The sequence below is a fragment of the Halichoerus grypus genome, chromosome 8 (genome assembly GCF_964656455.1).
Source record: "Halichoerus grypus chromosome 8, mHalGry1.hap1.1, whole genome shotgun sequence".
Taxonomy (NCBI): Eukaryota; Metazoa; Chordata; class Mammalia; order Carnivora; family Phocidae; genus Halichoerus; species Halichoerus grypus.
In genome coordinates, this window is record NC_135719.1 from 67,197,124 (window position 1) to 67,214,700 (window position 17,577).

Genomic DNA, 17,577 nt, shown 5'->3' on the forward strand with positions numbered 1-17,577 from the left:
TTTTTAGTCTGAGTTTTTTTAAAAATTTTTTTATTGTTATGTTAATCCCCATACATTACATCATTAGTTTTAGATACAGTGTTCCATGATTCATTGTTTGTGCATAACACCCAGTGCTCCATGCAGAACGTGCCCTCCCCAATACCCATCACCAGGCTAACCCATCCTCCCACCCCCCTCCCCTCTAGAACCCTCAGTTTGTTTTTCAGAGTCCATCGTCTCTCATGGTTCTTCTCCCCCTCCGATTTCCCCCCCTTCATTCTTCCCCTCCTGCTACATTCTTCTTCTTCTTTTTTTCTTTCTTAACATATATTGCATTATTTGTTTCAGAGGTACAGATCTGAGATTCAACAGTCTTGCACAGTTCACAGCGCTTACCAGAGCACATACCCTCCCCAGTGTCCATCACCCAGTCACCCCATCCCTCCCACCCCACCCCCCACTCCAGCAACCCTCAGTTTGTTTCCTGAGATTAAGAATTCCTCATATCAGTGAGGTCATATGATACATGTCTTTCTCTGTTTGACTTATTTCGCTCAGCATAATACCCTCCAGTTCCATCCACATCGTTGCAAATGGCAAGATCTCATTCCTTTTGATGGCTGCATAATATTCCATTGTATATATATACCACATCTTCTTTATCTCTTAATGGTACAATCTTAATGGTACAAATATACAGATAACATTTTCTCAACATAAGACAATAAAAAAATAGAAAAGGCTTCTAATAGGTTTTATGAGGCTAGCATAACCCTAATACTAAAACCAGACAAGGACATTACAAGAAAGGAATGGAAGGAAGGAAGGAAGGAAGGAAGGAAGGAAGGAAGGAAAGAAAAAGAAAAGAAAGAAAGAAAGAAAGAAAGAAAGAAAGAAAGAAAGAAAGAAAGAAAGAAAGAAAGAAAGAAAGAAAAGAAAGAAGAAAGAAAGAGAAAGAAAGAAAGAAAGAAGGGAGGAAGGAAGGAAGGAAAGAAAAAGAAATATTGTGTATGGTATAAGATGTCATCACTAGGGAACATAATGGTAAATTCCTGATTGAAATGTCAGTTTGGAAGCTTGATTTTTCATAGTCACTTCAGTATTATGTAAGATGAGGCTAAACTTTGAAATCAGACTGAGATGAAGTCATAATTCTATAATTTATCAAGGTGTATGATTTCGGAAAAGTCCGGGCAAGTCTTAGTGTCAGTTTTTTCAGCTTTAAAATGAAAATATCTGGGGCGCCTGTGCGGCTCAGTCGGTTAAGAATCTGCCTTCGGCTCAAGTCATGAACCCAGGGTCCTGGGATTGAGTCCCTGCATTGGGCTCCCTGCTCAGCGGGGAGTCTGCTTCTCTGTCTCCCTCTAGCCCTCCCCCCTGCTCGTGTGCTCTTCCAAATTAATAAAATATTTTTTTAAAAAACATTAAAAAAAAGAAAATAACACTAGTTACTCCATATGTTAATTTATGGAATTAATGAGACAGTATTTATATGGGCAATATGTTGGACTGACACCCCAAAGTATCCTCGAACTTAGAATAAAATCAGGAAGACCCAAATGAAAGGAATGAGATCCAACACCAGCAGAAATGATATAGCCAAAGGGATTATTTGTAAATGTGTAACAGATGAATCTCAGAGGCAACCAGATCAGATTAAAGTGGTGTGAGTATATTGTCATGTCAGGAAAATGTGAACTGGATGGGACTAGATTAAGTTAGGTTTAAACCTAGTCAATTACATAATAATGTGGGAAGAAAAAAATGTGCTAGCAGAAGGGGGTTTTGGTTTCCAAAACCATCCTGGAGAGACAGTTCTCTGACCCAAGAATATGAGGAGCCAGTCCCCACCTACTGCTGTGGAGGCATCAGGCCACCAAAGCAGGGTGGCATTAGCCATTGCAAACACCCAGCACACCCTCTCCCCATCCCCTGGTTTCATGCTCACCTTCCTAGTGACATTTTGATTTCCACCCAGATTTGCTCACAGGAAAGGGAGATGAACCAGTAGCACAACGTTCAATCCCCTTAGTGCTATATGGGTGGAAATCTAAAACCCCTTGGACTTCGGCCACCCTCATTCCCCCGGTTAGTGCCTGGGAGATGCTAGTAAGGATATTCCGTTACTTATTGTAGTTTCTGTCTTTTTCTCCCACCCCAGTCTAGTCAGGTCATGTGTCAATAGGGAAGGAAAAAGGAGGCTTTGGTGATTCAGGTTTCTGGGGTGGCTGCTACAGAATTCATCAAAGACAATGCTGTGATGATGATTTCTCAGATATACTAAATACTGGCTAGCGCTTACCCCTTCTGAAGAAAAACAGGTCTATTATGAGATGGCTCAATTTTTATATGGCCACTTCTGGTTCTTTCTCTCATGTTTTAGAGACAATCTTAATCAAACTGCCTCCCCTTCTCCTTGCCTAATTCTGAATCTTCCTTTTCTTCTTCTCTTTCATCATGTTTCATTATCTCTCAGAAATACATGCCTTCATCACACACTTTTTTTTCAAATATTTTATTTATTTATTTAAGGGGGGGAGTAGAGGGGGAGGGAAAGGGACAAGCAGACTCAGCGCTGGCCTCAGAGCCTGAAGGTGGGGGAGGGGCTCGGGCTCAGTCTCAGGACCCTGAGAGTCAGACACTTGATCCTCAATCAACTGAGCCACCCAGGTCCCTCACCTTCATCACATACTTTTATCACTTATCCTTCACTCTGCTTTTCTCCGCCATCACCCAGAATGCTTATCACTTTGACCTTGTAGATACCTCTTTCTTCATAGTTTATTTGCTGATTTGACTTTTTTCTGTTGAATGTTGTCCATCTCCTACCCATCCCATAGTATGATGAGTTTAACCACAGTCTCAAAGTGCCAGGATGACTAGAACATACTGCATTAACAAAACAGTATTTATTCTTTATGGAACAAAATGAGATGTTTTCCCAGAAAGTAGTTATAATCTCTACATGTCCCAGGTCGATAGACTGGCTGACCTTTAGAAGGTAAAACTAAAGTTCTCTATTTCAATTCACCCTTCTCACTGTGTCAGCCTCTAAGGTTTGGCAAAATAAGGATGTGGATTTTGTTCTGTTTGATCAGTATTGTTTGCACTTAATTGTCTTTATGGTCTCCAGCTTTGACAGTTAAATCAACAACATTGATTTCATTTTCAGTATGTACCGAGCACCAAGCCACAAGGGAAAGTGCACGACAGACTCCCTATCCTGAAAGAGAGTCCAGTCAATGGGGAAGGACCTCCCCTCCCCAAGAAAACATGTATCCATTCAAATGACTGAAATAGAAAAGTAGGATGGCGCTTCACCATTACTGTAAGGGGAGAGTAATAGGTGTGCTCCCCAAAGCCAGACTGTGATCGTGGCTAAGAGCATGGGCTCTGGGTTTAGTCTCTTGAGTTGGAATTCCACTTGCCATCTGATTTTAGGCAACTACTAAAGTTTTCAAACCTCTCTTCTGTAAGGTAGGGATATAGTCTATACCTCATAGGGTTGTAGTGAGGATTAAATGAGGTGATACATATGAAGTACTTAGCCCAGTAATAATAACAGCTAATGTTTCTTAAGCAGTTTTTTATGCCAATATGGCAGGGGCTAAATAATGGTGCCCAAAGATATCCAGGTGCTAATTCCTGGAACCTATGTATGTTACCTTATGTGGCAAGAGGGACTTTGCAGGTGTAATTAAATTAAGGATCTTGAGATGGGGAAATTATCCTAGATGAACTTGGTGGATCCTAAATGTAACCCAAAGTGTCCTTATAAGAGGGGATCAAAGGGATATGTTACTACAAAAGAAGGCAATATGATGATGCCCAAAGCAAGATGCTACACTGCTGCCTTTCAAGACGGAGGAAGGTGCCACCAAAGAATGGAAAAGACAAGGAAACAGGTTTTTTACTATGCCTCGAGAAGGTGTGTGGCCTTGCAGATACCTTGATTTTGGCGCATTGAAACAGATTTCAGACTTCTGATCTCCAGAACTGTAAGGTAATAAATGTGTGGAGGCGGCTTTTTTAAAAGTTTTGTGGAGATATAATTGACATCTAACATCGTGTAAGTTTAAGGTGTACAATGTGATGATTTGATACACATATATATTGGGAGATGTTTACTGCAATAAGGTTAGTTACATCCTTCAGCTCACATAATTACCATTTTGTCATTGTTATGGGGAGAATATTAAAGCTCTATTCTCACAGCAACTTTCAAGTACACAAAACAGTAATTGTTAATTGTAGTCACCATGCTGTACATTAGATCCCCAGAACTTACTCATTTTATAACTGAAAGTTGTACCCTTTGACCACTATCCCCCCATCACTCCCACCCCTCAGCCTCTGGCAACCACCATTCTACTCTGTTTCTATGAGTTCAATTTTTTTTAGATTCCACATATATGTGGAATTTGTCTTTCTCTGTCTGATTTATTTCACTCAGCGAAATGCCCTTAAGGTTCATTCATGTTGTCACAAATGGCAGAATTTTCTTCTTTCTCATGGCTGAATAACATATGTGCCTTCTATTTCCAATTTGTGGAGTGTTTTTATCATGAAAAGATGTTGAATTTTGCCAAATTCTTTTTCTGCATCTATTGACACAATCATATGATTATTGTCTTTCATTCTATTAATGTGGTGTGTTATAATTATTGATTTGTGTGTGTTGAACCATTCTTGCATCCAGGGATAAATCCCACTTGATCATGATATATGATCCTTTTAATGTGCTCTTGAATTCAGTTTGCTAGTATTTTGTTGAGAAATTTTGTGTCTATATATTCATTGGGGATATTGGCCTATAGTTTTCATTTCATGTAGTGTTCTTCTTTTTTTAGGATTTTTTTAAACCTTTTTAAAAAATTTTAATTCCACTGTAGTTAACATACAGTGTTCTATTAGTTTCAGGTGTACAATATAGTGATTCAGCAATTACATATACTACTCAGTGCTCATTAAGATAAGTACATTCTCGTTTTGTGTAGTGTTCTTTTTTTTTTTTTTTTTTTTAAAGGTTTTATTTATTTATTTGACAGAGAGAGAGGTAGCAAGAGCAGGAACACAAGCAGGGGGAGTGGGAGAGGGAGAAGCAGGCCTCCCGCCGAGCAGGGAGCCCGATGTGGGACTCGATCCCAGGACCCTGGGATCATGACCTGAGCCGAAGGCAGACGCTTAACGACTGAGCCACCCAGGCGCCCTTGTGTAGTGTTCTTACCTAGCTTTAGAATCAGGGTAATGCAGGCCTCATAAAATGGGTTTGGGAGTGTTTCCTCTTCAAATTTTTGGAAGAGTTTGAGAAGAATTGGCATCAATTCTTTAAATGTTTGGTATAATTCACCAGTAAAACCATCCATTCCAAAGGGCTTTCCTTTGTTGGTAGGTTTTTGATTACTGACTCAGTCTTCTTACTTGTTATTGGTCTATTTAGATTTCCTATTTCTTCATGATTCAGACTTGGTAGGTTATATGTTTCTAAGAATTTATCCATTTCTTCTAGGTTGTCCAATTTGTTAGTGTGTAACTGTTCATAGAAGTCTCTTATGATCCTTTGTATTTCTGTGGTATCAGCTGTAATATCTCCTTTTTCATTTATAATTTTATTTGCGTCTTCTCTCTTTTTCTTGGTAAATCTAGTCAAAGATTTGCCAATTTTGTTTATCTTTTCAAGAAACCAACTCATTTTTGTTGACCTTTTCTTCTGTTTTTCCATTCTCTATTTCATTTATTTCTGCTCTGATTTTTGTTATCTCCTTCCTTCTGATAACCTTGGGCTTAGTTTTTTCTTTTTCTAGTTCCTTGACATGTGAAGTTAGGCTGTTTATTTGAGATCTTTTCTTTTTCTTAATGTAGACATTTGTGGCTATAAACTTCCCTCTTAGAATTGCTTTTGCTGCATCCTATAAGTTTTGATATGTTGTGTTTCCATTTTAATTTCCTTCAATATATTTTTTTACTTCCCTTTTGATTTCATCTTTGACCCATTGGTTCTTCAGGAGTGTGTTGCTTAATTTCCCACAGTATTAGTGAACTTTCCAGTTTTCCTCCTGTTATTAATTTCTAATTTTATACTATTGTGATCAGAAAAGATACTTGGTACAGTTTCAATATTTATTAATTTGCTGAGAGTCATCATGATCTATTCTGGAGAATGTTCTAAGGTGTGTATTCTGCTGTTATTGGATGAATTGTTCTCTATATGTCTGTTAGGTCCACTTGGTCTAAAGTATACCCAAGTCCAATGTTTCCTTATTGATTTTCCGTCTGGATGATCTATCCATTGTTGAAAGTGGGATATTGAAGTCCCCTATTATTATTATATTATTGTCTATTACTCCCTTCAGATCTGAGCATTTGTTTAATATATTTAGGTGTTCCAATGTTGGGTGCATATATATTTACAATTGTTATATACTCTTGATGACTTGACCCCTTTAGGATTATATGATGTTCTTATTACAGTTTTTGACTTAAAGTCTATTTTGTCTGATGTAAGTATAGCTACCTCTGCTGTCTTTTCATTTCTACTTGCATGAAATATCCTTTTTCACCCTTCACTTTAAGTCTATGTGTGTTCCTGAAGCTGAAATTAATCTCTTGTAGGCAGCATATAGTTCCGTCATGTTTTTTTTTTTTTTTCCGTCATGTTTTTTAATCCATGCAGCCACTCTATGCCTTTTGATTGGAACATTTAATCCATTTACATTTAAAGTAATTATTGATAAATAAGGAATTAGTATTGCCATCTTGTTCATTGTTTTCTGGCTGTTTTGTAGCTCCTTTGTTCCTTCTTTTCTCTCTTGCTGTCTTCCTTTGTGAATTGATGATCTTTTTGTCTTGTATGTATCTCCTATCGGTTTTTGTTTTACGGTTACCCTAAGGCTCACTTGAAACATCTTATAGATATTATAGTCTGTTTATTTCAAACTGCTAACATCTTCAACTGTATACAAAGAAACTACCCTTTTATTCCATCTTCTATGACATTTTGTGTTTCATATTTTACATCTTTTTATATTGTGTATCCATTAATAAGTTATTGTAGTTATAGCTACTTTTAATACTTTTGTTCCTCAAGCTTTATATTAGAGTTAAGTGGTAAACACACCACTATATTACAATATTAGAGTATTCTCAATCTGATTATATACTTGTCTTTACCAGTATGTTGTTTCTTTTCTTTTTTTTTCTTTTTAAAGATTTTATTTATTTATTTGAGAGAGAGAGAGATAGCGACAGAGATAACAAGAGAGAGCATGAGAGGGGAGAAGAGGGAGAAGTAGGCTCCCCACTCCCAATGCAGGGCTCCATTCCAGGACCCCAAGATCATGACCCAAGCTGAAGGCAGACACTTAACTGACTGAGCCACCCAGGTGCCTCTATGTTGTTTATTTTCACATGTTTTTACATTACTAGTTAGCATCCTTTTGTTTCAGCTTGAAGAACTCTTTCAGCATTTCTTGTAAGGCAAGTCTAGTGATGATGAACATCCTTTGGTGGCACCAGGTCTGGGGGTTGTGGTGACTTGTTAGCTCAGGCCATTAGGGTCTACTCCATCACCTACATGATCCTTATCAAGGCCGGTTGCTCACCCTGCCCTTCCTTTCCTGGTAAGGTGAACTCTTTCTAACTTGGAAGTTCCCTCTTGGTGCTAAGCAATGCTGGCTGGGGGGATGAGTTGATGGAGCAAAACAAAGCTGTTCTTCCTTCCCTGTTCGTGTGGTTGTTCTCAAATTTTTTGTTTAAATGCATTACTGAAGTTTATTAAGTGGACTCCAGAGCTCCCCAGTGCTGTTTTTATTTGTGGATGACTGTCTAATTGTTGATCTTTATGGAGAGATGGAGGGGTTTCCTACTCTGCCATCTTGGTAATGTCACTCCCAAATGTGTGTTGTTTTAAGCTACTGAGTTTGTGGTAATTTATTACAGCAGTAAATGAATACAGCTAGGCATTATTCTAAAGGCTTCCTATGTATTATTTCATCCAACTCTCACCTTTTCCCCTCTCCTCATTAATCATGGAGAGGTGTGTTAGTAAGTTGGCCCCATCCTCAGTTGGCCCCACCACACCCACCTTGTACCCACATGTGCAGAATCTTCCTGACCTACCTTATTTTGGGATAAGGAGGACTCTGAAGAGCCTTCAGCCTAGTGGTTTCCCTCAAACCACTCCCACACCACTTCCATAACCTAGGGTCCAGAGTAAGATGGGAAGAAGTTGCAACAGGGAAAAAGATAATTATATTTTCATTGACTTGTTTTATAAATCTGGGTTTTTATATCAGTTTAGGATGATGCATCTGTATTTACCTTAAAGTGGATTGTGGTACAAGATGGATCCATCTTAGATTTCATCCATCAGGCTTTATTCTTTTTTTTTCTTTTTAAGATTTTATTTATTTGACAGAGAGAGAGGGATCACAAATAGGCAGAGTGGCAGGCAGAGGGAAAGGGAGAAGCAGGCTGCCCGCTGAGCACAGAGCCTGATATGGGGCTCAATCCCAGGACCCTGGGATCATGACCCTAGCCAAAGGCAGATGCCCAATCGACTGAGCCACTCAGGTGCCCCCATCAGGGTTTATTCTAAGTAATATCCTTGGTTTGAATACACAGGACAGTCTCTCTCACACACACAAACACACTCATAAACCATAGGTGAGTTCTCCTAGGAAAACCTGCTCTTTATGCAGTTGTGGGAGGAACAGAGAGCAGCAATGTTATCCTACTTCTGACATCTCTCTGCCTTGTAGTTTTGTTTCAAGAGAATTCACTTAACATGTTCCATTGAGGCTGCTGCATGGTGATTTCTGATGGCAGATTTAGGGTTGCATGCTGGCTTTGCCTTGAGTAACCTCTCTGTTCCTCAGTTTCTTCATCTGTAGAAAATAGAATGATATCTATTTGCAGGATTGTTATAAGGACTAAAATGATACAAGTGAAAGTGTCCTGGACATGGCAATCATGATGACCAGCATGCTTACAGCCCTTGCTGAGAGAGAACTTGGGCAGCCATGTTTGTTGGTCCACAGTTGATCAGACCATGTGTGGGTACCTGATACCCCAAAATCAGCCAGATCCACAGGCTGATCAGATACTAATGATGCAGTTCAGTGGAGAAAGTTCTGTCTAAACAGTAAGATAACCGCAGGTTGCTCTCTAGAACCTGAAATGGAAAATAAAGAGGGAATCAGGCAATTAGGGACAAGAACTGAAGCTAATAAGATGTTAAGAAGGAAGAGGTGGGGCCAGAAGCAAGTTGTAATTGTGAAAGTAACAAAGGAAACCTTTGTTTAGAAAGGAGTGGAGAGGCCAGCAGAGGGAGCTCTCACACCCTACTAGTCCTTGTGAATTGCAGACCCTACAGGTAGAGACAGACCTTGCAGGTGTGTATTTCTTTACTATGCCAGCAGGAGGGAGAAAGTTTTTCCTCCTCCCCTGGCAACATCCTAGCTGGTGAGACTGTCACAACTTCAACCAATGAAAAGCCACTATACTTTGAACTCCCGGTTTACTCCAACGGTCTTTTTGTTTATAATGGCCCTTCCAAATTCCCCCTTTCATCTATAAAAAAGGGTTCTTTGTTGTCTGGACTTGCCTATGGTTTTGCTGTAGCTTGCTTTGCTGTAGCTTGCTTCCCGGATTGCAGTTCTCTGCTATTCCCAAGTAAACCCATTTTTGCTGGTAAAATAACTGCAGTTTTATTTTTAAAGCTAATATAGTTCTTGAGTAGGGCTAAGTTAATGAGGAAACAGAAACTATGAGTATGCAAAAGTAGCGAGGTCAAGAAAAGCTATAGAATGGATGCTGAGGAAGCCAGAAGTGGGCACCACCACCCCCCCCCCCGCCCCAGTAAGCAAAGTCTTAGTAGCTGAGTCACATAAATGGCAGAACAGTAGAATGAAGACCCATTAACTTCTGCCACTGAGATGCCTAGTGCCATCTTGGATTCAGAAGAGTTCCTAATCTTGGATTTCCACAGTTTGCTTATCTTCCTTATTGCCACATGACATCTTCAAATGAAGTCCTATTACTTGAGTTTGCCTATGGATCCTTATTTCTCACAAGAGTTTAATGAAAACAAAAGACAGAACAAGTGTTAGTTCTGTCTCATTTTTTAAATGGATCTTGAAACAGTGGGGCATAAGGGAGACAGAAGAATATTACTGGCAAAGGGAATATCAAGAGTCAAGGCTTGAAGCTGAGAAAACATTAAAGATATCAGTGGCTGGGCATAATCTCAGAGCAATAGTCAGAGGGTTGTGATCTCTCACAAAGGGTAAGGCCAGTAGGGTAGAGTAGGATAGTTGGGAACCTAGATGCCCAAGATGGGCAACTTAACTGTGTTATCAGTAGCTGGAGCTCCTCCACTGAGGCTTTGTTATTCTCACACCCTCAGGGTTTTATTTTAGTAAAACATATCATTTTTAACATCTTAAAGATCAGCCAACAATTTGTTATAAATCCTCCCAGGCAAAAAGTATATTAACTTGATTAATGATCAAAAACCTAGTTGTTATTATGGAAGACTCTACCAGATCTGTCCCTTATCTTTGCTTTTCAAGAGCTGTTTGTGTCTTCAAGGAAGCTGCTTGAAAGAAACACAGAAAACAAACCAACTCCCTGTCACATATGTCCCTGTGGCCTGAGTCATAAGGAAATGCAGGTGGGACAGAACCAGGTTTCCTATCTGTGGGCTGACTCTGCCCAGGCCAGACTCAAGTGATGATGATGGAAGTCCTTGGAGTTTGAATACAGGTCAGGGCTAGTAAATACCACTGGGCCTGGGTCCTGATTCAGTATCAGAATCCACTTTCCTCAGGTGTTTTCCAAATTTTCTAGGCTCTCCAAACCTGAGGAACGGCCTTTAGAACAGTGGTGTCCAATAGAAGTATAATGCAAGCCCTATATCTAATTGAAACTTGTGCAGTAGTCATGTGATAAAAGTAAAAAGACATGGGTGAAATTAATTTTAATAATATATTTTATTTAACCGAGTATATCCAAAATATTATTTTTAACATGCAAGCAATGTAAAAACTATTTTTTTGTCCTGTCTTCAAAATCCAGTGCATTTTTTACACATACGTACATCTCGATCCAGACTGGCTACATTTTGTTTTTTAAGATTTTATTTATTTATTTATTTGTTTGTTTATTTATGAGAGAGAGAGCATGCGCGTGCACACGAGCAGGGGTGGGGGTGTGGGCAGAGGGAGAGGAGAGAGAGAATCCCAAGCAGACGCCTCACTGAGCACAGAGTCTAATGTGGGGCTCGATCCCACGACCCTGAGATCGGGACCTGAGCTGCCTGAGAGGAAATCAAGAGTCGGATGCTTAACTGACTGAGCCACCCAGGCACGCCCAGACTAGCCACATTCTAAGTGCTCTATAGCTCCATCTGGCTGGTGGGTACATATTAGACAGCACAGGTCTAAGGAACTTGACTTGCTTCCTCCTTCCCACTCTACCTCCCACTCCGGTCAGATGCAGGAATTTGAGGGGTGGGCCAGAAGTTCAGAGGCCTTGTTGTCATGCCAATGCTGAGTCCACTAGAAAAAACAAAGTTGCTCTTCTTCTGAACCATCCTCATCTATTCCAATATGCCTCTTCTTTCCCCTTCTGAAATCAAGGGCTAGTGCTCTCAGAGAATGTGGTCCATGTTATAGCATTTTATTTCATTTTGCCTTACGCTCAGTTGTTATGTTTCAGATTCCCCAACTGGATTACAAAGGCCTCAAGGACATTTGTCCTACTCCTAGTCATCTCTTTTTGCAGCAAGTTTAAGCACCTAGTCATCAGTACATGTTTGTTGAATAAATGAATGAATCCTTACAGGACTGATAAACATGTATTATGGAAGCCTTTGTTTTATCTGACACCCCCTAGGTCCATACAGCCTGTTTCCTCATTAACAGTGAAGCCAATCAGGGCGCTGTTGATCCCAGCCTGGAAACTGGGGGAAATACTTGCCTTTGTCTTCCAGGGTCTCATGCTCATGGACTCAGTTCAGCAAATAGTTCCTGAACAACTCCCGTGCCCCAGGCATCGTGCTGGGTACTAGTGGAGCTGCACAGATGAGTAAGAAATATCCTTGCCCTCCAGTCCCTAACTAGTATGGGGCCTTTGATAGGTATACACAAATAATTATAATTTTAGGTTGAGTAAACTCAGTGCTGTAAGTAGAATAAAGAGGCCTGGTAGGAGAGGGGCAAGAAGAGGGACTCGCAAAAGAGGCTCTGTTCAGACTCCTCCTTGAGATGATGCTTGAGGTTAAGACAGGATTTGGACAAGTGGGAATGGAAGGAGGAAACAAACAGCTTTTAAAAATCTGACAAATGAGGAAGAAACACAATACAGAGGAGGTGTGGTGAAGAGACTCATTAGGACAAGGAAATGAAACAGACTCCAAAGATAAGAGGTGGGTGGAAGAAATCCCAACAGGGTGGCGGAGGAGCAAATCCCATGGGAGGGGTGAGGACTCCAGAGCTGGTAGGCACCTTGTTGAAGAAGACAATGCCAGGAAGAAGGGCTTGCCAAGTGAAGCTGGGAATTCCAAAAGGAAGTGAGATAGGTCTGTGTGACACACTCATGGTGGCAGAGGCAGGGACTGGAGGAATGAAGAGCCCTCTGATCGAAGAAAGTAGACTCTCCTGAAGAATGTTAAACAACCAGGTTGGAGCAGAGCCCCAGAGGGACAGGGAAAGGACAAGAAGAGATCAGATAAGCTGGAAAGAACTTTATGTGACACAGGAGACGTGGGCAATATTCTGTCTAGTCAGTACTGCATGCCCTGGAGATCACAGGAGCGGTCAGCACAGGAAATCAGACACCAGCCTGGGAAATCAGCCCCCAGTGCAGGGTTGGAAGGAGAGAGGAAACAGCAATTGACTAGGTTGTAGTGTAAATTACAAGTCGCCAAAACCTTTCCCAATCACGGAGGTCGGGATTCATGCCTGGAGGTGTGTAGGTAGTTCTGTACACATACAAAAGTTGCACCAACAGCAGCGGGACAAATTCCAAGACTGGCTTTGGGGCAGGTGTACAAAAGGAAAACAGAGAGAATCTGATTTAAGGAGAAGACTAATTTACTTTCCATTTTTTAAATTTCAGGTGCATCTATTGCCTCTAAGCACTTTTATTTCAGAAAAAAGACAGACCAGACCATGCTCTACCTTTCAGAGCATGCATACAAGGGTGCCTGAAGAACACACGTTTTTGTACTCAGTGACACACACCCAAAGCTGTAAAGGAGACTAATAATGGCTAGTATACATTGAGCATGTGGCAACTGCTAGGCCATGTGCATTATCTCATTTAATCTCCACAACATTACCTATGACAGGGGCGCCTGGGTGGTGCAGTGAATTAGGCGTCTGACTTGGTTTCTGCTCATGTTGTGATCTGGGAGTGGGGGTGGGTCGTGAGATTGAGCCCTGTGTCGGGCTCTGCACTTAGCAGAGTCCACTTAGGATTCTCTCTTCCTCTCCCTCTGCCCCTCCCCGCTCACCCCCTATCTCTCATATAAATAAATAAATCTTAAAACAAAATCAATATTACCTATGACATTATGTTACTATCTTCATTTCTCAGATAGGGAAACAGTTTACATGACTTGCTAAGATCATAATGCTAGTAACTTGTGCGGCTGTCGGAAGCTTTTTATATTATAAATTCATTGTTTTCTATAGTTATAGGGCTATTCAGATTTCCTTTTTTTGTATGTTTTAGTAAGATATATTTCCTAGGAATTTAGACAGTTCATTTAAATCTTCAAACTTATTGGCATGAATCTGGTCAAAAACCTTAATTTTTTAGTAATTTAGGATCTGAGGGGTGCCTGGGTGGTTTGGTTGGTTATGCATCTGCCTTCGGCTCAGGTCATGATCCCAGGGTATACCAACCCTCCCCCCTTTCCCCGCATTGGGCTCCCTGCTCAGCGGGGAGCCTGCTTTTCCCTCTGCCTGCCGCTCCCCCTGCTTATGCTCTCTCTCTGTCTCTCTCTCACAAGTGAATAAATAAAATCTTTTAAAAAAAGTCTTAGAAGAAAACATAGCCTAAATTTTCATGATCTGGGGTTAGGCAAAGACTTCTTAGATACAAAACCAAAAGAAAAATATAAAAACTGGACTTCGTCAAAATTAAAAACTTTTGCACTGTAAACAATGCCATCAAGGCAGTGAAAGACAACCCATAGAATGGGAGAAAATATTTATAAATCATATATATGATAAGGGACTTATATCTAGAATATATTTAAAAACTATTATAACTCAATAATAAAAAGACAACCCAAACTAAAAATGGGTAACGTACTTGCATAGATGTTGATTTGCAAATTCAGGAGCTTTGCAGGTGAAATCTGTAACTGGTCCCATACAAAGAGGGCAAGGAAATGCTGAAGAAATAGGCAGACCACTCCAGATTGGTAGGTGAGAGTTTAATTAGTAAGGGCACTTACATACAAGACTTGTCTTGGGCAGTTGCAAGATGAATAGATATCTGCACCCACCCACCAGAATCTTAAAATTTTATATAGAGGCTTTAACTGAGTTCAGTATATATATCGACCAGGTGGTCTTAACACCATATTGCTCTCTCAAGTCTGCGTCCTTGAAAATGGCTCTCACTGTGGGAAACAGTGGGCAGAACACACATTTCAGGGACATGGGAAGGGATGAGGAGCCTCCACTTGCCCGGGTCCAGGTTGTGGGTCAATCAGTGGTCACATTCTTTCGATGACCTCCTCTGACAATTAGACATTCCTCCAAAGAAGATATAAAAATAGCCAATAAGCATGTGAAAAAATGTTCAACATCATTAGCCATAAGGGAAATGCAAATCAAAACCACAATGAGATACAACTTCACACCCACTAGGATGGGTATATTAAAAAAAAATAATAATAATAATTACAAGTGTTGGTGAGGATGTGGACAAATTGGAACCCTCATACATTGCTGGTGGATAAATGGTGCAGCCACTTTGGAAAGCAGTTTGGCAGTCTTCAAAATGTTGAACATAGTTACCATGCGATCCAGCAAGTCCATTTTTATATACCAAAGAGAAACAGAAACAGACATTCACACAAAAACTTGTACAGGAAATGTTCATAGCACCATTATTCACAATAGCCAAAAAGTAGAAACAACTTAAGTGTCCATCAATTGATGAATAGATAAATAAAATGTAGTATCATCCAAACAATGGAATATTACTTGGCAATAAAAAGAAATGAAGTACTGGGCGCCTGGGTGGCTCAGTTGGTTAAGCGACTGCCTTCGGCTCAGGTCATGATCTTGGAGTCCTAGGATCGAGTCCTGCATCGGACTCCCTGCTCAGCGGGGAGTCTGCTTCTCCCTCTGCCCTCCCCTCTCTTGTGCTCTCTCTCTCTCATTCTCTCCCTCAAATAAATAAAATCTTAAAAAAAAAAAAAAACCTATAAAAAAAAAAGAAATGAAGTACTGATACACGATACAACATGGATGAGCTCTGAATATGTTATGCTAAGTGAAAGAAGCCTGTCACCAAAGAGCATGTTATATGATTCCATACATATAAAATGTACAGAATGGGCAAATCTATGGAGACAGAAAGTAGATGAGTAGTTGCCTAGGGCTGGGAGTGGGGGTGAGGGGGCATGGGCAGTGACTACTGGTGGGTAAGGGGTTTCTTTTTGGGGTGGTAAAAATGTTCTAAATCAGGTTGTGGTGGTAGTTGCACAATTATGTTGTGATACTAAAAACCATTGAATTATACCTATTAAATGGGTGAATTGTATGGTATGTGATTATATCTTAATAAAGCTGTTAAAAAAAATGGCTATTCCATTAAATTGATGCAATATGATTTAAGGTGGGCACCTGGGTGGCTCAGACAATAATGTGTCTGCCTTCGGCTCAGGTCATGATCCCAGGGTCCTGGGATTGAGCATCTCGTTGGGCTCCCTTCTCAGCAAGGAGTCTGCTTCTTCCTCTCCGTCTGCCCCTCCCCTTGCTTGTGCTCTCTCTTGAACTCTCTCTCATGAATAAATAAAATCTTTTATAAATAAATAAACATGATTTAAGGTGCCATTCTATTCATTCACTATTAAACAGATTATTTTTAGTTTTTCACATTGCTTAGTGTAACCAAATACTCCATTTGAAAGAACAGTTTTTTACTAAAACTACTATAAATCATTATAATAGATATGTGATGTCCCTAAGGTCACCTACATATTTTCAACATCACAAATCTGTCAATACTTTACAGGTGTAAAGAACTAGTATCTTCCACACAGTTCTCTCCCATACAATAAGGTCAGTGGCCTGTCCTTAAGCCTCACTTAAGATTACTTTAGCAGTAAGAGACATGAAAGTATAGTGCCTTAAACAAAACAGAAGTTTATTTCACTGTCACATAAAAGTCTAGAGGTAGGCAACCCAGGACTGAGATGGCAGATATCTCTCCAGTGACCACAGGATCCCAGGTTCCTGCTATATGCCCCAGGCTCAGTCTACTGCTCTGTCAACCATAGGGTCTAGTTCTTGCTATTATGGTTCAAATGATAGCTATCACATCCAAGCAACAAGATGAAAGAAACAGAAAGAATAGCGGTGGAAGGAAAGGGGACAAAGTGTATGTGCCAAAGGTCTTTAAGAAAAGTTCCCAGATGCCCTTTCTGCTCTGCAATGATTGACCAAAACTTTGGGACATAGCCATACTTAACTTCAAGTGAGACTGAGAATATGGTCTTTATCCCAGGTAGCATGTGTCCAGGTAGAAATTAGGGGTTCTATCATCATGAAAGAAAGGGAAACACACATTCAGAAAAAAACTAGCAGACTTTGCCAATAACTCATAACTTATCTAATGTCACAAAACCCTACCAAAAGCTAGAGAAAAGTAATCTGGTCACAAAGGATGAAAGAAATAAGATGAACTAAGAACTATACACTAAATTAAGCAGTATGAGGAATGACTATGCCTAATAGTGAAAAGCATCAGAGGAGATATGTTTGCAAAAGGGTAGAGAAATAACCAAAAGTTCTAAAGTGGGGAGAGCATTTTTATAAGATGGGAGCCAGAGGCAATATCCGTCAGACATACTAGGCAAATAAAAAGAAGTTGTTTAAATGAGCAATAAGTAAAATCATACTTTCTTTCACTTCCCATTAAGACCATCAATTTTTAACAGAACACTTTATCTTTGCCTATTTTATTTGTTCATATGTTTCTAATTCCTGAAAGGCTTACGTTATCAACCGATTTTTTTGCTTCTGGTAGTATTTCAAGGATATGCATTGCACCTGGCCTTTTCTATACTCCTAAAGATATAATTACCTTTGTTTGGAAATCACTGTGGTTGTAGTTTTTTATTTACTATATTAACACTATCAGAAAAATACTTGAACATTTCCAAGAAATCCCAATGTACACAACTTAATGTAAATTTACTTAATTCTTTTAATAATTAATTTAAGATCCACAGACAGACTTGGTTTCTATGTAAGAAACAATTTAATGTGACTGAGATAAAGTGTTCAGGAGAGATAATATTTAATGTGTTTCAGGAAAATGTCATTAACATTTAGTTTAGTTTTTTTT

At 39.8% G+C, this 17,577-nt stretch overlaps 1 long non-coding RNA gene across 2 annotated transcripts in view; it reads left to right on the forward strand.

Moving 5' to 3' along the window:
• LOC118521970 (uncharacterized) overlaps positions 1–17,577 on the forward strand; it is a 131,262-nt gene that overhangs the window by 10,990 nt on the left and 102,695 nt on the right. The window lies entirely within an intron of this gene.